This window comes from Sminthopsis crassicaudata, chromosome 3 (genome assembly GCF_048593235.1).
Source record: "Sminthopsis crassicaudata isolate SCR6 chromosome 3, ASM4859323v1, whole genome shotgun sequence".
Lineage (NCBI taxonomy): Eukaryota > Metazoa > Chordata > Mammalia > Dasyuromorphia > Dasyuridae > Sminthopsis > Sminthopsis crassicaudata.
The window spans coordinates 32,780,950-32,806,794 of record NC_133619.1 but is presented as its reverse complement, the minus strand read 5'-3'; the positions used below and the strand labels follow the sequence as shown (position 1 = coordinate 32,806,794).

The 25,845-nt window shown below is 37.0% G+C and overlaps 1 protein-coding gene and 1 pseudogene across 7 annotated transcripts in view; one reads left to right on the top strand and one right to left on the bottom strand.

The window, feature by feature from the left end:
- Positions 1-25,845, bottom strand: part of NAALADL2 (N-acetylated alpha-linked acidic dipeptidase like 2) — a 1,407,963-nt gene that overhangs the window by 633,087 nt on the left and 749,031 nt on the right. The window lies entirely within an intron of this gene.
- Positions 13,452-15,403, top strand: LOC141560296 (mortality factor 4-like protein 1 pseudogene; annotated as a pseudogene).

The following is a 25,845-nucleotide window of genomic DNA, read 5'->3' as shown; positions in this document are numbered from 1 at the left end:
GTATTAAACTTAAAAACTGAACTAAAATATCTGATCTTTATGCAACTTCTAAGTGGAAACAATTCCTTAAAAATTAAAATTGGTCAAATGGAAAAAAGAGGTATAAAACCTCATTGAAAAAAATTCCTTAAAAATTAGAATTGTGTAAGTAGAAGGCAACAACTCCACATTACATTTAGAAATAATCAAAGTTAACAGAATGAAAAAAAATAGAAGAAAATGTAAAACAATTGACTTGGAAAAATAATTAAGAAGGGATAATTTAAGAATTACTGGGCTACCCAAAATCCATGATCAAAAAAAGGAGCCTAGACCTCATATTTCAAGAAATTATTAAGGAATCTCATTTAAAGTACCTGCAAACAACATAAAATATTAGTGAGCCTCCCTGCCAAGAGAAACCTAGAGACTATATGAACACAATTTAAAAACATTCTTCACACAAATAAAGACAGATCTAAACAACTGTTGAAATATTAATTGTTTATGGGCAAGTTTAGCCAATATAATAACAAAGACAGGTTAATTTACTTATCTAGCTCCATATCAATCAATCTACTAAAGACTTATATTATGTAATTATACAGCATTTGAGTTGGAAATTTATTACGAGATCATGCTTGAGTAGTATATAACTAAAAGTATTTGTTTCTATGGCTGTCAGTCAGACATATCTTCATACCCACTATACTAATGAAAGTTTCCTAAGGACAGGGACAGTCCTTTCTTTTCTTTGCATTTCTAATTCCTAGCCATACAGGTTTAAAAGGGGGTGAAAAAGTTGAGTATATGAATGATTTAAGGATGCCAGGTGATTTAAACCGACTAAGCATGGAATATTCAAAGCCTAATTTAAGGAGGATTTTTGCTTTTGTAGTTTATATGAGGAATTACATGGGAATGGATTTGATAGGAAATGTCCCTTATTCTTCTTATTTAGAAAATGGCTTGAGCATGACAGCATCGATTCTAATAGTTGGCCACAATAGTCTCTTTAGTAGTTAGTGGACTATGTATTATTGAACAAGTTTGGGAATGTAAATAAACAGTTGCAGAAAGCATTTTGACTCTATTGTCCTGAATACTAATTTTGCCTTTTTCATACCTTATAGCCAGATTAAGTGTAAAAATGTCTGCTCCACTGCTTTGGAACTGAAAGCCACATGGAGAGGCCCAAATTCATGAATCACAATTCTATGCAAAAATGTATACAGAAGACTTCTGACCATTCTATCTGCAAAACTGGATTTTAGGATGAAATGATCTTAGAATCAGGACATCTGGATTCTTGTCTTAAATCTGCCACCTTATTTTCCTGTATCCCCTTGGAAGGCTTCCTAACTTCTCTATACTTAAGTTTTTTTTTTCTTTTATAAAATGAAGAGTTTAGAAAAAATTGATCTCAAAAGTTTCTTCCAGCTCTAAAATGCTATGATTCGATATGCTATTTACTAAATATAGAATACCATGAGATTCTCCCCCAGCATTTAACTTGTCTCTAATTTTTCAATTAAAGGACATGGGTAATGGGGCATGTTAATTTAGCATAAGAACCATTTATATTAAAATGTGATCTTGGTTTTAAACTACTGTGAAGTCATTAATCTCATTACTTCAGGATGTTGACTCTCAGAATAGTTATAAAGGTAATCAAAGTCTCTATATCCTACTTTCCAAGGACCTGCACTTTATTTGACCTAGAATCACCCAGTTAAGTTTGAAATTCTACAAGCCCAGGATGCTAAAAATGAAAATCAAAACATAAGAAAATACAAATATCTAGGAGGCAATTAGATGGTGCAGAGGGTAGAGTACTCTCTGGAGTCAGGAGGATCTGAGTTCAAACCTGGTCTCAGACACTGAACTTCCTACCTGTGTGACCCTAGGAAGTCTCTTATCCCCAATTGCCTTGAAAAAACAAAATCAAATATGCATACACACACTCAAATATAAATATTTGGCTTTAATCTATTCTTCATGTGACTTCTCTGTTCTGATTTTGGGGGATGCAAACTTGATTAAGCAGAATTCCTTGTACATTTTCAGTGGAGGCTCATGTTTTGGTATTCAGGGAGGCAACATTACAAGGAAATGTTCACACCTTCCCTCCTCTCCCCTTTCCACTTTTCTTCCATCTTCCTGTCCTCCTTTTTCCAGCTCCCCTTTATGTGTATAGATTTTAAGCATCCTGAGGGTAGGCACAGTAATATTGTTGTTATTTGTGTCTCTAGTGCTTAGAACAATATCTAGATACAATAAGAGCATAGCAAATAATTTCTGATGTTGGTCTTTTAACGACATCTTTAAGTGAAGAATGAAATTTATGCTTGGAGAAATTGGTATAAGTTAGAGAAAATTCTGAAAATGGAAAAACAGCAGGATGGCATAGAATGAGAAAGACAGGGAAACAGAAAGGCAGAAGCAGACAGAATGCAAGAGATAGTTTTGACAATGTATTAAATATAAATTCCATGTTATTCTTATTTGTAACAGATTTTTTTGGGGGAAAGAAGGATCAACAACATAGAAAGGGAAGAGTCAACAGTCAAAAGAAGGAATAAGCTTAATGAAGTTCACTAAATTAACAAAGCACAAAGGCTATGAAGAAATGAAAGGGGTTGGGGAGTAGCAGACACAAACACTAAGCACTGCTTTCAAACTTGTTTTAATAATTTACAAGAACTATAACTTTAGCTTCCTTAGTATCAACATCACAATGAAATCAATAGAATAAATATTATTGGCCCAACTTCAACCAAATTAAATAAATATTATAGACAAATTGAAATTCAGAGTTAATGTGCATCTCAGAGATCATTCAGTGATTAAAAATGAAGTATTGTCAAACAGAATAATTCTGTCTACACACTCAATAAAAACTTTATCAATTCTTGAAAAAGCTATCTGTGTATAGTCTAAAATCATATTCAGTATGGAAATATATTTAGAAGAATTGCACATGTTTAACCTATATCAGATTGCTTGTTGTCTCTGAGAGAGGGGCAGAGGAGAAGAAGAAGAAAAATTTGAAATATAATATTTTAGAAAGGTGAATGCTGAAAACTATCTTTGCGTGTATTTGGAAAAATAAGATATCATTTTAAAATACAGACATTCTAAGATTTTCTGAAATAGTTTACAGAACTCTTTAAGTTGTTGTTCAGTTGTTTCAGTCATGTTCAACTCTTCATGATTCCATCTTGGCAAAGATACTGGAACAGCTTACTATTTTCTTCTCCATTTCATTTTACAGATGAGCAAACTGAGACAAACAGGGAAAAGTGACTTTCCCAGGATCACATTGCTAGTAAGTGCCTGAGGCAAGATTTGAACTCAGAAAGATGAGTCTTCCTTACTTGAGTCATGACATTCTATCCACCATGCCAACTCACTATGTGACAAACTCTTTAAATATGATACATTAATTTAGCCAAAATTATTTTAGCTACTGACATTTTAAATTCACTTCAAATATTATGATTATCTGACAATTTATTATTTTGTACTCTAGTGTTTCTTTCCTTACCCTTCAAAACCAGAGGAAAATATTAATATCTCATTAACATAAAAAGTGTGAATTAAATAATCAATCACAGATTATGTCATACACATAGTGCACATAAGAACGTATATATACGTGCGTAGGTGTGTGTGTTGTAGGAATCAAGAGGTTGGAGAAATATCCTTTTTCCATTGGCTACAGAGTCAGAACTGCTTGTATCTTTAAAAGTACCAGTCTAGGATAGTCTCTATTTCTGTCTCAATCTCTCCAAAGATGTACAGGGAGTAGATGACTCATTCATTCACGGAGTACTATCATTTAGTCATTGAGTCAAGAGTAAAACTACCTTCCCCTTCTCTCAGGCCCTGAGGCACCTTGAAATTTAAGGTTCTATCTGTTTTGTTTGTCATTTTCAGGTCCAGGGGCAGGGAGCAGAGCCCTGGACCAAAACTTAAGCTCCGTCAAACTTAGAGTCTCAGAATTAGACACCAAACACTGCAATCAATCCAATAGCCAGAAACTCAGGAAGCCACAAGCCTAGAAGAGTTTTGGGCTTGGAACTTGGTCAGATCAATGCTATGAAGGAGCAAATGCTCATTTTAAGTCAAATAATTAAACCAAATTGGGTTTTTGAACCCCTTAAAATTAGGAAATCGAACCAAGGAAGAAATGAGAGGCTTCCCCTAAAAAAAAAACCCCAAGCACACCAAAAATCCCTGAGGAAAGAATGAAATATAACATACCTGGAGGGCAGATTAGTCACAGTTCCACAATCTTTTATTTTAGCCATAAGTATGTTTATACATGCAAGAAAATTTTATATTATTTTCAATGTAGTAGTAAAAATATTTATGTAAGGAATTTTAGGTAAGTAAAATATCTGAAAATTAGTTTTATAAATTATGTACCTTATTTTAAATCTATAATTTGTTTTAGTATTTTACTAAAAGAATTTAAATATTGCTAAAATGAAACCAACAACTATTAAATATAAAATGAAGATGCATATAAGATAATAAAAACATTAGAAGTTTGAAGGGGCCCAGAGAAACTATTTCAAATCACTTTAGAGATGAAGAACCTGAAGCTGAGAGAAGTTAAATGGCTGTCCAAGGTAATAAGAGGCAGAAACTTAGCACAAGTCAATCAACCCCTGTCTATTTTTTGCCCCCCCCCCTGTCTTTTCCTCATGAGGCCACAGCAATTGGACTTGTGAATTTTATAAAGACTAAGTGAAATTGGAAAACATCATGAGAATGCTCCCTTCCAGAGCTGTTCTCCACTCAGCAGCCAGAGTCTTAAAGGCCCTGGAGGGCAGTGATAGAAAAAGGAAACTGGGTACGAGGTATACTGTGGTGAAGGCAATTTAGGACAATTCACTCAGTCCACTCGTGTTCCCAGTCACCTTTTTGAGAGGACAGTAGCCTGATGGAAGCAAATGCAGGTATAATGGGCAAATAGTCTCAAATTTCCACATATTCATAGTTGTTCCCACGTTCTAGATATGCCCTATTTCCCTCTATCTTCCCAGCAATGTGGTACAAAAGAGTTGTCAGGAAAATCCAAATTCAAGTCTGGCATCAAACACTAGCTGTCTAGACCTGGAACAAACCACTTAATCCCTTTCTGCCTCAGTTTCCTCACATGTAAAAATAAGGACAATAATAGCATCTGCCTCAATTGGTTGTTATGAGGTGAAATGAGATAATACCTGTAAAATGCTCAGTATAGTGCATAGTAATAGTACTTCTAAGCACATAGTAAGCATTTAATGTTTCTTCCTCTCCTCCCCTTCCTTTATATAATTTCTGTATACTGCAAATTTGTTAATAGCGAGGCTGCTGAAATTATACCTGCTCAGTCTCTTCCTTTAAGTGCTTTGGTTATTACATCCCCAAGCAGAATTAGAAATACAACCAACTATCAATGTGGCCCAGTTGTCTACCATAACCAGAGGATGCATAAGCATGTGGGAGCCTTCAAAGAGTATTCAATGAGTGCTCTTCTCTTCAACTCTAACAGATACAAACCTTCCCCAGACTTGTCTCTGAGATAAAATGGTAGATGGAGAGAGGTCAGATGGCTCTCACTGCAGACTATAACCAATATTGAAGCAATAATTCTTATTTTTTGAGTTTTTTTAATTAAAGCTTTTTTTTGAAAACATATACATAAAATTTTTTAACATTGCATTCCAAAAAAATTTCCCTTCCTTCCTCCTACCCCTCACCTAGATAATGACTAATCCAATATAAATTAAACATGTGCAATTCTTCTATACATATTTCCACAATTATCATACTGCACAAGAAAAAATCAAATAAAAATGATAAAAACAAGAAAAAAGAAAAGAAAATGCAAACATCAATAAAAAAGTGAAATATCCCCTTTGGGGTATAGTTCCATATTACTTTCCAGAATGGTTGGATCCGTTTACAACTCCACCAGCAATATATTAGTGTTCCAGTTTTCCCATATCTCCCACAACATTTATCATTACCTTTAACTGTTACCTTAGCCAACTTGAGAGGTATAGAGTGGTATCTCAGATTTGTCTTATCAATAGTGATTTAGAGTATTTTTTCATATGACTAGTAATGGTTTTAATTTCTTCATCTGAAAATTATCACAAGTTATTCTCTATACAGAACCTTCATCTCAAGACCTGCTGACCACAATTTTTAAAAGCATAGTGTCATCAAGCTGCGATAGGAAAGACTATAATACATGAACAGTACACCCTACTCATCCTTATTCTTCCTTAAAGTAATCTATTCTTGGTCCTTTGTGAATTGTTAATAATGGGAAATTGCAGTTGGTGATCCAGCTATGTTGCTACTCTAGCAACCTACAAATCAGAGTTTTTATCTACATGCTAAGGTAGAAAGGTTGCAAAAGGAAAACATGCCCATTAATACTTTAGGTGCATTCTGAGCACATACAATATTCCCTCTTAAACTTGGAGGTGCCTGTCATCTTCTCTCAAGTAATAATCTGTCTGAGAGAGGGATGGGAAAGAGAAAATCTTCACAGCAGAGATAAACAAACCTACAGTAAACTCTTTTCATTGGTACAAAATCTGACAGTCTTATTTATGAGTGGCTCCAGGACATAGTGTGGAATCAAGAGACATTGTTGTCATCAGCTTTTCCTCGTAATAGGCTATCCTGCATACTTTGGCATCACACTCAATAGCTTTTGAACTGGCATTTGGACAACAAAACATTTTCATTCACAACCCTGATGCTCTTTTTAACCTATCTCTTGCTTAAAAACATATAATGATTCTTAATCTTCATGTTGTACATCATCAAGAAATCTCATCTCTAAAGTTGTGAAAACATATGCTGTCAGGAAAGCAAAAATGATCCGCTCTTTCTAGTACCTGCGGTAGAAGCATGATAATAACTGTGTGAGACACTGTCTTCCTCCTCTCAAAATAATTATGGCTCTCTAGAATTCAGCATCTGTGCCGCCAGATGTTACTGTCAAATACGTAAGCAATGGGCTCGGGCGCTACACAAACCTGGCTCCCTTCCAAGATTCCTTGAATAAAAAGCAGATGCAAGTGGTTTTTTAGAGTCCGAGATTGTAAGTACCACACCATATTAATCCTGTTACATAAAGAGGGAATGGCTTCCACTAATGACAGGTTGAATCTGTTCAGGTTCAAATGACTACTTTGCTAGCTGATGATGGACATGTCTATGACTGCATTCAAAGTTAAGGGGATAGAAACTCTCACATTTAATATTACTAATAAAAAAGGAAACAAAATTTTATGAACTAAAATGTGTTACGATTTCCCTCTCTAATAAAGTATATCCTGCTACTATGGAAATAAGTGATTCCATTTTGTAAGATTGGGAGGAAAACAATTTAAAGAAGAGATACAATGTTATTCCGATAGGCAAGTGATGCATTAGTAGCACAAAGTAGATGGTATACAATTATATGTCACTTCAGTTTAAAAATGTTTTTTTTTGCCATACTAGCAAAACTCACCCCTAATAAGACATTAGTAGGTTTCTTCTTCCAGGATTTAATGGCAAAGACAAGGTTTAAGATGAATTTTCTCCAAGAATCCACAAGGAAACAAATGATGGAATTCATTATAAATGGAATATGCATAAATAAGTATCCCAAACAACATAGGATTTGGAAGTCACTGGCTAATTGTATACACCTGAGCTAGTTATTAAACTCCTCTACAATCCAATTCATTTTTTTAATCTACATAAAGAACAAATTAAGTAAACCACAAACTGTTGCATAAATATGAACCTGTTATTATTCTATGATTTGAGTTACTCTTCTATCTTCTGGAAGAAAAGTTTATGTCTACATGACATGATATCACAGTACAATGAGAGGAAACCATTATACAATTTTTCAGGGGAAAAACATCTGATTGATATTCTACATTTATTTTTATCATGGAGATATAGAATAAAATAAAGGTTAAACAGGGGTAATATTAATTCTTGATCATTTTCATTTCATGCCAAATTCTATCCAGGTCTTTTGTTGGTACAAGTCAAATTCTGAACTTACATATACAAAAGAACTGGATGGAAGTGTTAAATTTAAGAATTATTTTTTAATAAATTCTAATCTATGTAACACATTTATTATGGGACTGCCTGTCATCTAGGGGAGGGGGTAGAGGGAGGGAGGGGAAAATTTGGAAAAATGAATACAAGGGATAATCTTGTAAAAAATTTACCCATGCATATGTACTGTCAAAAAATTATAATTATAAAATTAATTGAAAAAAAGAAAATATTCACGAGATCATTGAAAAAAAATTCTAGTCTACTCTATGCAAGGACTATGTCTAATGCTGTAAAAAGGAGAAAGAAATTAAATATCTATCCACAGATATCTCAGATTTTACCAAGGGAAATAAAATGTATACACAGATTTACTACTTGGTCATCAGAAAAGGCTTCCCATAGCTGCTATCATATATTGAGGCTCAAAGGAAGCTAGAGATGCGAAGAGGCAAAGGTGATGGTGTCCTAAGCAAAGCCTAAATTACAAAAGCAATGAATTAGGAAGGTAATGTTCAGAGACCATTACCTGGCAAGGTAATAACCTACAATGGCAAGTAGGTCAGTTTATCTGGGATATAACATTTATTAAAGAAAATAATGTGAATTGGGCTAAGAAGTTGAGTAGAAGACAAACTGTGAAGGGTCTTCCATACTAAGAAATGTGTATTTTAGGGACATCTTGAACATGAGAGTGACACAAGTCAGACTTATACCATAAGAAAATTATTTTATCACTTGTTTGGTGAATGCACTTAAAAGTGAGGGAACTACATGAAGAGAGATTGATTAGGAGATTATTACAATAAGCTAGGTGAAAGGAGACAATCTGAATTAGGATTATAAAAAAAAGGCCATCAATTAATAATTGGCATTTATAGAACACATCTGTACAAGGTAGCTGCTCTCAATTATCAGCATTATTTTATACTAGAAACTGAGACTAAATTATTGAATACATTACTTGTCCAGAGTCACATGGCTTAAGATCCCAAGAAAGAATGTGAAGCCAATTTGTCCTGACTCAAAAGTTTTACTTGACACTGACAGATGGAGAGAGATACTGCAGAAATTTGGTAAAAAGCTAATCAAAGTGGGCAAGGATGATTAAAAATACATAAACCTAACAATTTACTGAGATATTCCTCATTAATTCAGTAACTACTATACAGTATGGTAGATAGAATTTGGGGCCTGGAGTCAGAAAGAGTTCAAATTTGACCCTAAGATATGTGTGACCTTTATGACATCTATGCATCCTTTCTCAAGGTATTTAACATTCATCTGCCATAATTTCTTTAGCCATAAAATGGGAATAACAGTATCATTTTCATCCCAGAATTGTTGTAAGAATGAGATAAGATAATATTTATAAAATATTAAGTATAGTGCATGATGCTAACTACCCTTTTCCCATTTTCTTTCTGATATTTCCAAGACATTAAAAGACAAAAATGGTTACTGATTATTTTTTGTCAGATTCCATTTTCCTACAATCTGATAGCTAATATGGCAACTATCTTCAGCAACCTTCTATCCCATCATACATGTTTTGATTCTTTCATTACTCATCTGTAATACCCACAAGAGGCAGAAAGGGAAGACTAGAGTGTGAAACTCAACTCAAATTTTGTATCCACTAACAATTCCAGTAATGCTTATTGGGAGAGGGAAGAAGGGAGGGAGTTGGAGGGAGTAGAGGAAGGAATTTTTCAATGAATATCTAAAATGAGGTCATATTTACCTTAGTCGCCAGAGTCCTGCCCTGTGAACTGAATGACCAGGGATTTACTATCCATGAGGATTGAAAACGGATATTAAGTTTTAGCTCTGGAACTGAACAAATTATTCTGTGTGAACATATTATTTAAGTCTTCACAGACATACAAATCCTCAATTTTAAATTCAAGTCAGTTAAGAACAAGAAGTCAATAGAGAGACTTCAGCAATGGTGAGATTTTTTACTATCCCATGAGAACTGTGGATCATACTTATTACCACAACCCAAGTGTGTTGCAATTTCTACAATGATGATATGGATGAAGGTACAAACAGAGAATTACATTAATCCAATCTGTATGCGACAAAGATATAGAAAACAATTTCCACATCCACAGGAGTCATCCAGGACTTGATTCAAGCTACATTTCTGAAATAATAAAAAGCAGGTTTAATAGCATCTTTAGTAGATTTGTCAAAAGCTAGTATGGGCTTGTAACGTTTCCAAATACTTTCATGGAAGTGGGAAATATTGTTCTAGAGTTTCACCAAGAAATTTGTAAGGAAGATTCCAATGATATAATTAAGCCTTGAACATTTACTTCCAATAAAATTATATTACCATAGTATTTGGCTCTCAGAAAATTCTTAAAGGTCTTCTAGTCCAATCCCCTGCATTTTAGAGGCACATAAAGAAAATGAAACTTGCTCAAGATCTCAGAGATACTAAATTTCATATCTACTACAGATTAATTAATCAAAAGGCAATAACATACAAATATAAAATAGGGACAATGCTACAGAATGCTATTTAAAAGATGTAATATAAAATATAATACTATACTTATTTCAAAATTGAAGTGCCACTTCTGACAGATTCTAGTTAAGAATAAATAGCTTTTCCAAGGAACCAGTCACAAAGCAAATATGTGAGCTTGGCATTCTAAGTCCCATAAGCTATGGAGCATGGAGGTGGATAGAGTGGGGTGGGAGGGATAAGGCTCTAGAATGTTGATAGATTCTTAATAGAGGTTTTAGGGGGTAATATGGGTAAGAACTCTGAAAAATGAAAGGGTATAGAAGGCTTATGATTAGTAAAGTGGGAGGGGAGCTCCAACACCCATAAATTATAAGCTATAATATCAACCTTATAAGGCTTTCAAGTTTAAACTATGCCTTACATATTCTATTTCCTCTTTTTTTTCTAGCTCACAACAATCCTCGGAGGAAAATGCTATTATTATTCCCATTATACAGATAAGGAAGCTGATAATTAGAGAAGTCAAATAAAATATCTAATATCTGGCATTCAAGTTCAATTCAACCAACCTCTAATTGTAGCACTCTACAAACTACATAAAGCTACCTAATTTATATCCAAGTAAGAATTGTAAGGTGGCAATACACTCCCTGATTGGTTCAGAAGTCTTGGTAAAATAAGCCAAGGCAATCTTTTGGTTTTCTCTCTTATAAACATTCGTTAGTTTTATCTCAGTTTTGACTGAGATACACTATCAGTCTACTTTTGTTCATACTGGTGAAGGTGACCTGGTCAAAGTCATGAGTAATGACTCCCATCATCCTTCTTCCTCAACAACACAGACTATATAACCAATATGTGACAAGTATTTTTTTATTTAAGTACCAGCCAGGCAAATATAATTCCTTCAAACCTCCAGGAATAGCGGGCTGGCATAAAAGAGGCTTACAAGGTAGACATGCACCACAGCTGTAGATATAAGAGACATGCCTATTACAGTCAGTCCCTGCCTTAAGAAGCTTATCTAACAGTAGAAAGAAGAAAAACATATATCAGGAAGACAGGCGCTAAAACATATATATATATATATATATATATATATGTATATATATATATATATATATATATATATATATGTAAAGTTGAATGTGAAATATATTAATAGTCATAATAAACTGATAAAACTCAACAGCAATCAAATGAAAATAGGTTTTACAAGTCTTTACAGAGTACCCATGCCTTGAATATGGTTTGAAAAACAGAAGATATAATAGAAAAAAAGAAGTTAATTCACATGAGAAATAAGAAAATCCTTTTCTCTTTCCTTCTCTTCTTTCCTTGCTTTCTTTGTTTTCTCACTCTGTCTCTCTGAGTCTATTTCTCTCTCTCTTCTCTCATTCTCTCTCTCTCTCTCTCTCTCTCTCTCTCTCTCTCTCTCTCTCTCTCTCTCTCTCTCTCTCTCTCTTTTTTTTTTTTTCATAAGCCAGAAGTAACAGTTGTTACTATAGGAGTTAACTTGTATGCCTGCTAATTAATTAAATGAGAATAAATATTAGTAAAGTGCTTGGAAGCTAGATGATGTTGAGGATGATGTTGGGTGACAACCGCTGCTCCTGCTGCTGATCCAGATGAAATAAGAAAGTAGTTCAATCAATAGGTATTAATAAAGCACCTACTATGATGATGATAATTTAATGATGGTGAAGATGGAATAAGAATAGTTCAGTAGATAGGTATTAATAAAGCACTTATAATGGTGATGATGGTGGTGGGGACAACAATAAATGATGGTGAGGATGGAAAAGAGGGTAGTGCATCTAATAAAGCACCTACTATGATGATGATGATGGTGATGATGATGGATGATGATGGTGGACAATGGAATAAGGAGTTCATCAACAAGGTACTTATAAAGTACCTACTATGATGATGCTGGTAGTGATAATAAAGATGGTCAGGGATTGAAAAGAGGGAAGTTCTTCAAGGTAGCTAATGGCTCCGATACTGTACTAGGCCCTGCCATACCATCAAAAACAATGTACCCCCTGCCCCCCAAGAAGCTTCCACTCTGGCCATTAGGAAGCAAAAAGATGGTGGAGGGTTCTGAAGGATTTCCAGGGTACATACACCACGAGCTCACTGTGTCGCCTTTTGAGCCACACTTGCTAGTTGAGAAAGATACAAGACCCGGGCGGTTCAGGCTGTGTACTGTTTCCTCCCGTGGGAAAGGCATGGCTACCTAGGAGGGTGTCTGTGGTCTGTATACTTGTGGTATCCGCACTCCCAGCATGTGGACAGTGGGCATCCTTCTCCCTCTGCCCCTCATCACCCACCCTGGCTCAGGCCTCTTCCTGCTCCTCTCTGGCCCGGCCTCACACTGGGGAGGGGCAGTGCTAAGGTGGCAGCCTCAGGCCTGTGCCCAGGGTTCCGTCTCTGTTCTCACACAGATCTTGGCTGTGACTGTAGGTTGTAGCAATAGTGTAATGGGCCCTTGCCTATATAGGTACAAATGACCACACTGGCTGGGCCACAGCGAGCTTCCCCACAGGGGCAGGATAGGATGCCTATGCACATCGCCCTGGACCAACTGTTTGGAGAAGCGGGCTGTGCCGAGTTCTGGTGCTGTCGCACTAACCCTCTCATTATTGCCCAGGGTGCTTTTAAATCTGCTCCTGGTGCCAGACCCATGTGGGTGGGTTATGATTGGCCAGATGGGCCAGACTGTGATTGGCCAGCCTTTGAGGCACCTGCTCTAAAGCTCAGTGTCAATTCCATGGCCGGGGTGTGGCTGCAAGCCAAGGGTGGAAGGCTGCATTCTGTGCCACCATTGGTTCTCCTTCCTCCTCGGGCCTGCGCAGTGGAGTGTCCCTGGGCAATAAGGAGCTCTACGCGCCTGCGTGGTTACGGCACTGTCCACAGCCGTTGGCGGGAGTGGATAGGGAGCTGACTAGGCCTGGGGCTGTTGTGTAGCGGGAGCAGCTGCGGCCTAGCTGAAGTAGCCATGTCGCCCAAGGTTTCCAGGAAGAGTCGGCCCCCATCCCAGCCCGGGGCCCCGAAGGCCCAGTTCCAGGCCGGCCAGCGGCTCCTGTGCCTGCACGGCTCTCTGCTCTATGAAGCTAAATGCATGCGGGTGGCCGAGGTGGCAGCCGAGCCCGAGACGGACGTGGAGGCCGGCTCGGTCATGTACCTGATCCACTACACGGGCTGGAACAAGAACTGGGACGAGTGGGTGCCCGAGAACCGAGTCCTTGAATATTCGGAGAATAACCTGGTCCGGCAAAGCGAGCTGCTCCGGGCCCACCAGGAGCAGCAGGCCGGGACTAAGGCGCGAGGCGGGCTCCGGGTGCGCAAGATCCCGGGGCCGGGCCTGCAGCAGAAAAATGGGGGGCGGGCCCGGAAGGAGCCCCAGGAGGTGGCAGGCAACGGGGAGGGCAGCGGCTGTGTTGGCTGCCCCATAGAAGCTTCAGGGCCGCCTCGCCGCAGGCGGAGCGCCACGGACCCCACGGTGGAGAGTGAAGAGGCGGCCCGGAACCGGGTGGAGGTGAAGGTGGAGATCCCTGAGGAGCTGAAGCCGTGGCTCGTGGACGACTGGGACCTGGTCACCAAGCAGAACCAGCTCTTCGGATTGCCCGCGCAGGTGCCGGTGGATGCCATCCTGGAGCAGTACGCGCGCGCCCGGGGTGAGAAGTCACTGGTGGCGCCCGAGGTGTTGGCCGGCATCAAGGAGTACTTCAACGTGATGCTGGGCACGCAGCTGCTGTACAAGTTCGAGCGGCCGCAGTACGCAGAGGTGCTGGCCCGCCACCCCCAAGTGCCCATGTCCCGCATCTACGGCGCGCCGCACCTGCTGCGCCTCTTTGTGCGCATTGGCGGCATGCTGGCCTACACGCCCCTGGATGAGCGAAGCCTGGCCCTGCTGCTGGGCCACCTGCACGACTTCCTGGCCTACCTGGCCGACAACGCGCCTGCCCTCTTCAGCGCCGGAGACTATGGCGTGGCGCCCCCGGAATACCATCGCAAGGCAGCCTAGGGCGCCCCGTGCTGCTCCAGCTGGAGGTGGAATGGAGGGCGCGCTCAGCCCCTTCTGGGGATCCCGGCAGCCACTGGGGATGACAGCAGCCGGTGGGTGGCGACTGTGGGTGATAGCAGCCGCAAGGGGGGAGGGGGAAATGGGAGGGGGGAAGGGGGAGTATTGATGGACGTGGAACAAGACAGACGCCACAGGGAGGGACAGAGGAGGGCGATAGCGAGATAGCGACCGCAGGATGCGGCGCCCCTTGTTTGGAGGCAGAGCGACTCGGATTGGGATGGTTCCAAAGTGACAGACTGCTCCAGTCGGCACAGAGAGCCAGAAGGTAGACAGGAGTCGGTTATTTGTACTCATTGGTACTCGATATCATCAGCTGCTTACGGAAACTTGACTGTGCCATTCCGTGGGCATTTGTGTCTCTGCCCAGACTGTTGGAAATTTTGGGGTTTTGTTTTTAAACCTCCAGTTTAATGATACCCTTACTATAATAAAAGAAATGCATTGTTGCGTTACTGCTTTTGTGGGAAAGCTGAGCTTTCCACAATTATCTTAAAAATCTTGGGTTCCTTAATTTTCATGGGGAAAATACTCAAAATAAGTAGGAACTATATAGAACAATAGGGTGGTGTTGGTCCTGATTTTCAAAAAGATAATCTTTCAATTTCATAGTTATTTGTTTTCCTCATATTTGTTTCCTAGGATTAGTGTTTGATCTTCAGATATCTTGATTTTCTCACTCGGGGTAATCCTTGCAGTTATGGAAATGGCAGCTACTTTCCGCCTCAGTAGATGGTTTTGATGAGTTACCGACCAAATAAATCATCGACTTGTGGCCAAAATTCTGAATTCAGCGAATTTCACTTTTAATTCCTAATGAAGTAAAATAAGAGATTATTGATGGAATAGTTTGTGTTAATTACAAGATGGGCCCATCAAGAGGATGTCAAGTCAAACTAACCACATTTCCATTTTGGACAGTTATCTTTATTGGTAAGGCCAAACAAAACAAAACAAAACATGGTTTAAACAAAGCTTTTGTTTCAACTTCTCATGAGGCCTTCCTTTACTGTTTGGCATGCTTATTTACATATTTTCATAACTAATTCAATTATTATGTGGTAGCTAGAGGGAGATCTCTAAGAGAATGCCTTCAGGAAGCCACCCTCAATCCTTTTCAACATTTTATAGCATAGGAGACACAGCTGACTGAATGACAGATGCACGGCTAGAAAGATTTTGGGATTAGAATAATTAGCCAAATTATAATCAAACAGATAAAGATGTAGAGTTCTTTGTTCAATAACTAAATAAGGGGGAATTATTCAGGTAACATGTAGGTAAGAAAACAGCTTTGGAGGGGACCGCAAGCTCACCATGTTAACATGATAGCTGAAGCTATCCTAAGAACTAATGACATTTTAGTCTGTATTGTTAGAAATATAGCTTTCAGAACAAAGGAATTCATAGTCCTGTTTTTCTCCATCTTTCAATACTAGTGTCCTGATCTAAGGAAGGATACTGAGCTAATAAAGCACAATCAAAAGAATGGTAACATAGCAGGGTTTCAGATTCTGTTGCCAATCAGTTGCTTTTAGACATTGGGAATGTTTAAACCAGTGGTCTTCAAACTTTTTAAATAGGGGGCCGGTTCACTGTCCCTCAGACTGTTGGAGGGCCGGACTATAGTAAAAACAAAAATTCACACTGTCTCCGCCCCTCAGCTCATTTGCCATAACTGAGTTTGAGAACCCATGGTTTAAACAGAAGAGAAGACTAGATTTTAAGGGAGGGATAGGGTGCAGAACATGCTGGCAGAATGATAGCAATTTTCTAGTAGAGACGGGGACAATGTGTGGAAGTTTCAGAGTAACTAAATTCAGCTTGTTGGGGGAAAAAAAAAACCAGGTTGTATAAGAGTAGAATGGAATAGCTTGAGAAGCAATGAGTTCAGGAGCCATATTAGATCCTTATCGATAAGAATTGAACTAACTGATTTCTGACATTTCTTCCAGTTTAAGCTAGCACGGATTTTTCAAGAAATATTCTGCAGCATTCAACTTAGAGATCATAAGTCTATGCCCCTTCCTAAGCTCCAAGTTGTTTTAAACTTGCTTGAATCTTAAATCCAGCATGGAGTGTGGTCTTCAGAAATGACTCTTGTTTGTAACAATTATCCTCGGGTTTATATCTTTTTGAGATTAATGTAGTTTCTTAAGCATGAAGGAGCCATCAGTGACAACTTGTTTCTCTGTAGAACATCTTTTGTGAGATAGAAGCTTACGTCCTACCTAAACCTTACCTACTATAAAGGTAAAAACTTTTTTAGTTTGATTCTTTGTAGAGACGTAAAAAATATATATTACTATTGTCTCAAAAATTACCTTTCATATCCCTTTTTCTATAGGAATACATTACATATATTGAAAAAATTTCTAAATGTGCTCTTCAAACTTCTTTTCACTTTGATTGTTCCCCTTTGGTTCCTCTTTAAAAAGAAAATGAAAAAAAAAAAAAACAATCTTTCAGATATAAAGTTCCAATTTGGTAAAAATCAAATGAAAAGTTCATAGTTATTTATTTTCCTAGTACATATGTTTCCTAATATAAGTATTTGAACTTCAGATATTTTTATTTTGTCACTCTGGGTGATCCTTGCACTTAAGAAAATTGCAACTCATTCTCTGCTTCAGGAAATGATTTTGATGAGTTATCTGACTAAATCCTCAACTTGTGGCCAAAATTCCAAGTCTATTTGAATTCACTCTGATATAATAGGACAGGCAGTTCTTTCCCACATGTGAGAAAACCATCCAGCTTGGAGAGATTTATCATACCTGGTGCTTCATTATCTCTAAATCACAGCATTTCATATTTGGAAGTGACTTAGTGACAATTTAGTCCAACCTGTAGCCCAGAAAAGATGCCCTTGACAGCAGGATAGGTGGTTGTTCAACTCAGCAAGTAATGCATTGTCATTTCAAGTAAATCATTCCACTGCCTCATTGCAGCTTCCATCCTTTGTCTCAAAGGGACAACTTCTGACAATTTAGGTTCATCACGATACTATGAGGCATCAGATATGTTTATTATCACTAAAAATTGACAGTGCCTTCAGTATCTTTATTTGCATTGAAGCCAAGCAATGAGAAACTATATAGCTTGTTGATGATTTGTTCTTAAGATAGAATTGGCTCAGCCATTCTATAAGCTACCAGAGCACATCCTTAAAATGTGAAAAGTAGTCCATTCATCAGTGGTCAAAGTGTGACTTGAGGATATCTCCCCAAGATGCTTTCAGAGAGTCTGTGTGTTCAAAACTAGTTGTATAATATTATTTTCTTAAAAAATATTTTATCTCTTTTCCCATCTACACATCTGTATGAAGCCAAGTTTTCTTTTTGCACTGCAAACAAAACACAACAGATTGAATGCAGAATCAGATAAGAGATTTAGTTCTCTTCTTTTAGGCCAGACATTAAAATATTTACAAACATGTAAAACTGCCACTACTCACTTTAAATATATGTGTGTCTATATATATAGACACACACATATATATACATATGTGTATATATTATAATATAAACACATTTGTGTGCATGTGCATTACTTTTCATTAAAACATTATGATAAACAAGTAATGGATTATTATGTTTTTAGATAAATCACTTTTTTTTACATTAGCAGTTTTAATTTCCTATGTGGCAAACATCAAAAGCTATAACTCACATATAAGCTTTTAAGCTTAATGGGGAGTTGTATTCAGTAATTTTTAAGGGTTAGGCCTCCTGAGACCCAAAAGTTTGGAAACTACTGCTCTAGATGAATTATTACTAAAAGAATTGTAAATAGAAATCTGGCACAGTGGGAGAAAACTTCCATGGTGTCTAAAGGAGATAACCACAGCCATACTCTGCTTTATCAAATCTTTTGAGCCACATTACATCTGATGGATCTAATGTATACATGTGTACATTAAGTACACGTTGTAGTCTCAGTGTTTTCTCTCAAAGAGCCAAGCTCTCAGAGACAGCCATTCCTTTCTTTAAAGAGTTTGCACCACGGATGTCATTTTATATGAAGTGAAGACTGATTTCACTGGTACTAGAACTCCCTGTTCCAAAACAGATCATAAGTCCTCCTCAGTGGCTTCTCATTTTGTGTGATTCACAGGTATGTCTTCCCATAAATCCTTCACCGAAGATTCGTCCAAGGAACTCAAGGTCTTCCTTTGATTTCATTTTTGATCCCAAGAGTGTCATTACACAACTGAGGCTGTCTCTCTTTTGCCTTATCATTTTCTGTTGTTACAAAACCAGCCCATCTCTCCTTTCTTTCCATACATGTCTACAATGATGTCTTTTATTTCCCTTGTCATGAACAAGTAATCACTAGCAATATACCAGAACCTATTGATGCTTACAATGAGTCTTTCCCTTGTCCTTTAGATGACTTATAATTTTAAATCTTCCAGGAAATAAAGTTTCCAGGATTCACTGCTATCTATCATCATCAAGACAACGTTAGTGGTAAAGGCATGGGCCCTTGTAGCAGTGAACAGTTCGGGGCCAGTGAAAAACATTAGACAGGTTTCCAATATTAATCCAGTCTCTGTTATTCTATAGAATACTCTTCAGTTCTTTGTGGATCAGACTTTTTGTCCATGTGACTAATCTCCACTGATACATTATATATCTTTGACAACTTAACAGACTTCAAGAGTTGTGAGAGCCAAGAATTCATCAACTTGTTGAGCTCCTCTCTAAGTCTAGTCCTTAGACAAGTAGGTAGTCAGTCCCTAGGCTTACATTCAAAGTTTGTATGTATGTGTGTGTATATATATATATATATATATATATATACATACATATATATATATTTATATACATATACAAACACAAGCATATATAAGCAATACACATGTCCATAAAATCTACCTCTGTTATTTTGTTTCTTTGTCCATATTATGTATGTATGGATAGATATATATACATTGATCTAGACTTGTGATTCTATCAGTTTGGGAAAAGCCCTGTTTGGAAATCCTCTCAACCAGTAAAGACTAATTATTCATGTATAATTACGGGGTTAGAGAGCTTCTTGGAACACTGGAATGCTGAGTAGTCTGACTTTTCACAATTAGTAGGGATGAAAGGGAGCACATGAATGGACTTTCATTATACATGAAAGTGACTGAAGATTGATTGAAACTGAAAAAAAAAAAAAACAAAACAAAAAACTGTCTGAGTGGCAGCCTAGCTAAATATCTATCCTATTCTGGATGATATATTTTCCATAAATTTAGTCTTTCCAGATAGCTTAACTGTCACGGATTTCATGTCGACACTGTATCCTAAGGACTGAATACTATTTAATACAATGTCATCTGCAAGTAAGTATATTTAGAAAAAAAAATTGCCATCAATAGAGAATCCTACTTTTGTAGAGACTTGGTGCAAGACAACTTCCATGACAATGATGAACACCTCAAGTAAGAATGTCTCCCTGATTTACATCTCATTTGGATGTCAATACTCAGTAGAGCGTTAAGCAGAGTTATGTCCCTGCATCTGTCACAGAATCTTGTATAAGTTTAATGTTGGTATGGCAGATAACAGTTAACAAGTACATTCAAGATTTCAAAGTCTTAAGGTAATAAAATCTAAAAATGGTTGTTCCAACCTTGATGCTAATAAAAATATGACACTATATTTTTCTTTAAAGCAAAGTTTGTTTCATTTTTTTTACCTGTCATCCTTTATATGCATTATCTTCCCCCACTTGGAATATGAGCTCTTTGATAATGGGGTTTATTTAATTTAGCTATTTATATCCCTAGCACTGAGCATCATGCTTTTATAGAAAAGATTTAATAAATGCTTAATACATTCCACTGAATCTAAAATTGCTTTTGGGGATTGTCTGCCTTAGTTGGATCTTCTTTTTTACCTCTCTACAGGCTCAATTCCCCCTCAACTACTTTCACTTTTGCTGAGGGAATTCTGTCACTCCACTTCTGTCATCATCCTCTATGTGTGAAAAATTTACTTGAATCCTAGACCTCTATTGCTCTTGTCTACTATTTCAATCTATTTGGCCAAGAGACTAAGCACTGTTTGGGTCTAAAGAATTTCCTAGTTGTTTTGGACCATTTGTGAAATATGTATCTTTAAGAAATGCTTATAACTATCAATGTCTTTTAATTTTGTCTTTTGGAACCATTTAAATCACACTCAGCATCTTAGCTTCACTGTTCTATTTTGGCTCCCATCTGACCTTTGCTCTAATCAAATGATGATCAGATTATATAATATTAGCTGATTCCTAAATGATTACTGTGTTAGGCATTTATCATGTCTGATAGTTTCAGACATAGTCCTTAAAAGCAAGCAAACAAATAACAATAATAAAAAAACAACCCTGTTCTCACATTATACATGAAAGTGACTGAAGATTGATTCATAAATAGGATATAAATATAGCAACTTGAATTTAATCCCAGGTATCCCCTCCACCAAACTGAAAAAAAAAACAACAAAACACAGAACTCTCTGAGCGACAGCCTAGATAAACATATATGACTAGAAAGCTGACCATAAAAATAATGAATTATTTGGTCCTGTTGACACATATGAAGTCTTATGTTGCTCTCATCTTAGTTCATGACAATAAAGTCGCTATATCAGAAAAGGGGACAAAAAGTGGATTTTGAAAAATGTCTACAAATATTTAACTACTGGTTCTCAAAATATATATTCTTTGCCCCAAATTCTATACCTAAATTCTAAGAGAAACACCCTCAGAGGGGAGGATGCCAAAAAATGATCTATTTTAAATGAACAACAAAAATCTCCCACAGTGACAATTTTTGTCTAGTGAAGGGAGTGCTTATGCTAACAAAATGATGGCATTTTTGAGTGCTTAACCCAGGTCTATTTAGCTTTTTTTTTTAATATATGGAAAATTTCAATATAACAGTTTTTCTTTGTAATCCTATATTATTTTATACATTTAAAAATATCATTCTGAGAAAGGGCCATAGGAATCATCACTCTCTCTCACACACACATACACGATTGCTAAACCTCTGCTTCAAGTTAAAGTTATTTCAAAACAAAGGATTACCACAGCACTACCAAAAATGCAAAATATAATATGCCAGAATAACCAAAGCATGACCAAAGCTATTTACCAACAAATATGCTAAGGGCAGGCATTCATCTCTGCTCCAAGAGTCCTGGACAAGTTAAATAGTTTCCTAATTACTCAGTTCATGGAAAAAATTGGGTATTAACTCAGAATTGATCACATCCATAGAGTAAATTGGAGACCTGTCCATAGAACCAACTAATTTTGAAGAAAAAAAAGTATAGAAGTAATCTCATGCATGCAGGAGTTCACTGAATCCATGAGAATAACTGAACTGAATATTTTACAATGATGATCAAGTGTACTGTGACTGAGGAAGAACAGCTATGTTCATACATGGCCCTGATTTTGAAAAAGAAAGCTAAAGGATTAAGATAAAACACTCATTCCAATAAATTGCAAAGGATTACCTAAAATGTATTAATAAATTATTAATAGTAATAGTTAGCATCAGTATAGTATTTTGCAAAGGGGTTTATCTTGTTGGAGCCAACAATAATCCTGTAAGAAAGTTATTCTCCTACAAGGAGGAAATAAGGAGAAGGTCAAGATATTTTCCCATTGAAGGTAGGAATCCAATTCACAGCTTCTGGACAGCAAGTCCAGTATCACATGGCTGCTTCAATATTAAGATTATCTTTTAAAAAAGCTAAAAAATATCTATCACAAATAAAGAACTTGCCAGATCATTCACCTTGGGGAAGAAACACCTTTGAAGAAATGAAGGTACAAAAAAAGGAAAGAGTACTAGTTTAGTCCCCAAAATTGACAGAAATAAAGGACCACATCAAGATCAATTGAGATAATATACATAAAACATTAAAAATGCTGAAAGGGTTATATAAATAGTAGTAATAGTTTTACTACTGAGAAGGACAAAAGATCAAGGCCTACATAAAATTGCTATTTTCCATTACTATAGTATTTAAGATTTATAAAGCTCTTTACATATCAGTGCATTTGATCCTCACAATGACAACCTGTGAAATAGATTGTGCTGATAGGTATTCTGGTATCTAGCTATTCTATAGATGAGGTTACCAAGATTCAAAAAATAGAGGTTAATTTATCAAAGGCACATAGCTAGGAAGAGGCAGAGCTCAGATGTTCAACAGATCCTAAATCCATGACTCTTTGAGCTGTCCCACACAGCCAGACAGAAGCATTGTGAGCTTATCCTAAGGATAGTTTTACAAATAGGCAAGATAGGCAGCTGCCTGCAGCGTATGATTTCAGCAATTCTGAAAAGCCCTCCGACCCTAAAATAGCTCCCCAGCTGGCTCTGCCAAAGCCTATGACTGCCATATTTGTCATTGCTTTGGGCAAAAGCACGGGTCCTTATTAAAATGCAAACAGCTTTTGGAGCAGTCAGGCAAACAGACACTTGTTTCAGCTCAAACTGGCTGATCAAACCAACTCATTCATCACCTAATGTAAGATGGTCATGTCTCAGATTTCCTTCCATCATTCATTATTTATCTTGTTAGGTATGTAGTTGTTGGCATGTTGGTTGCCCAGTTTGAATGTGAGCTCCTTAAGAGCAGGGACTGTGTTGTACTTCTCTGTATCCCTGGAGTTTAGCCCATTATTTGGCACATAGTAAGCATTTAATGCATTATTATAGATTAACTGTGATTTCACGGACTCCTTAGATTATCTCTATTAGTCACTGTATTTAGGCTGGGTTCAATTAACAATGCTTTGTTTGAGACCTAACTTAAAAGAGCAGTTAATAGGGTTGTGGATAATCCTATGGATATAGCACTGCATCCAGGGCCATCTCCAGTCCATGTGATCTACATCTTGCCACTGGACCCAGATGTCTCTGGAGGAGAAAGTGAGTAGGCGACTGCTCCCCCATTTCAATCCAATTCACTTGCACTTCATGGTATCACTTCCCTGATGGTACTTTGAGGATGAACTGTAGATACAAGCACAAAACACAAACTCTCTCCTTGGATTAAATCTTTTCCCAGAGTACCTTTTTAGCTATTATCTCACACTATACTCCATAATGCACATAACTTCGTCTTCTCCCTCACACTCCATATCCAATCTATCTTGTCAATTCTACCTCCATCACAACTCATATCCATCTTAATCTCTCCTCTCTTATTCTGGCTTTCATCTCTTCTTCTTTGAGCTATTATAAGTCTCCTAAATGGTATCCTTGCTTTCAATCTCATTCTATCAAACCCATCATCTCTATAACTGCCAAACTGACAATTCCAAAATGCAGGTCTTACCATGTCATGCTCCTGTTCAGAATACTTCGATGTCTCCCACTTATCTCTAGAATTAAATAAAAGCTCTTCTGTTTAACTTTAAAGACTTTCACTATCTGCAACTAACCACCTTTGTAGGCGTATTTCATATCACACAACACACATATATATACAGTCTTTATCAAATTAACTTGCCAGCTCCCCAAACATGACCAAGTCAGTCCCCTTATATGCCTTTGTAAAGACTGTGCCTTATGCTAGACAGCATTACCTCCTCATCACTACTTCTTAAAATTCATATTTTCCCCAAAGCTTTACCAAATACTGCCTCCTAAAATAATTTTTTCTTCATGTCCCTTCTTTTTAGGGCTTTCTTCCTATGACCATATATATATATATATACACACACATATATATATACATATATATATATACACACACATATATATATACATATATATATATATACATACATACATATATACATATATATACATACATACATATATATATGTATATATGCATATGTATATATTTATATTCCTGGTTATTGAGATACTCTACTCCTTAAGTAGAATAAAAGCTTCTTAAAGTTAGATGCTATTTGTTTTAAGTATCTCCATAATCTATGATGGTGTCCTTCAACAGGAGGAGCTCAAGAAAGATGTGTTTATTTAAAAGAACAAGGATATGTAATGGATTTTAATTGTAGCAAGAGAGATTTAGGTTAGCTTTAAGGATAAGACAAGTAGAAATAATGATTCAGAAGATCACAGTTTCAAAGTAGAATAGGTAAGTTTCATCCCTAAGCTTACTGGGGATAGTGTAAGCACATAATTTCAGACATAATATAAATGATTAATAGCCTTATGAATAACAAAGCTGTCCCTGCTTACATTCCAACAAGAAAATGCACATATCCATCTAAGTATATAGAAAATATATAGATAAGAGATGCAAAATAGTTTGGTGAGGGGGGTCACTAGAAACTCAGATGATAAGGGAAGACAGTATTAAACTTGGAAGGGAGGGAAGGGAATTCAAGAGGCAGTATTTGGATCAGGACATGGGAGAAAGTCCATATAATGATCAGGAGACAGGAGCTAGACTGCTAAGTAAGGAACAGCCTAGTCTGGCTGGACCACAGAATGTATGAAAAGAACAAATGTGCAGTAAGCCCAAGAAGGTCAGCTGTGGCTAAATTGATAAAGCATTAAATATGAAATAGGATCTTGTATTTTTTAGAAGCAACATTGTGCCACTGATGTTTAATAAGAAGAGGCGTGATTAGATCTGTACATTAGGAAAATAACTTTGGTTTTCAGGCAATAGAATGAAGAGAAGGAATAACAGGAAGAATAATTAAAAATCTATAGCAATAGTGCAGGCAAGAGTTGATTGGGAGAGGCAGCTAGATGGCAAAGTGGATGAAGCACTGGCCCTGCAGTCAGGAGGACATGAATTCAAATCCAGCCTCAGACACTTAATATTTACTAATTCTCAGACACTAATATTTACTAGCTGTATAAACCTGAGCTTGTCATTTAAACTCAATCGCCTCACTAAAAATAAATAAATGAACAAATAAATGGATAATTAGTTAAATAAATACTTGATGAGGGACTAAGATAAAGTGGTGATTCTGCATGTACAGAGAAACAGATAAATTCAAAAGAATTACATAGCAAGTAATTTGATGATGGCCAGTGAAGAAAAGCAAGGGGTCATTTATGACTGAGGTGTAAAACGTGGTTAACTGGAAAGAAAGTGATGTCTTTGACAGACACAGGCAGTTCAGAAACAGCATCATGAAAGCAGGGAATTGTAGTACACAGTAATAAACACTTAAGGAATTCTTATTTAAGAACATGTTCCCTTTTAGGGGAAAACAAACAAACAATCATCAA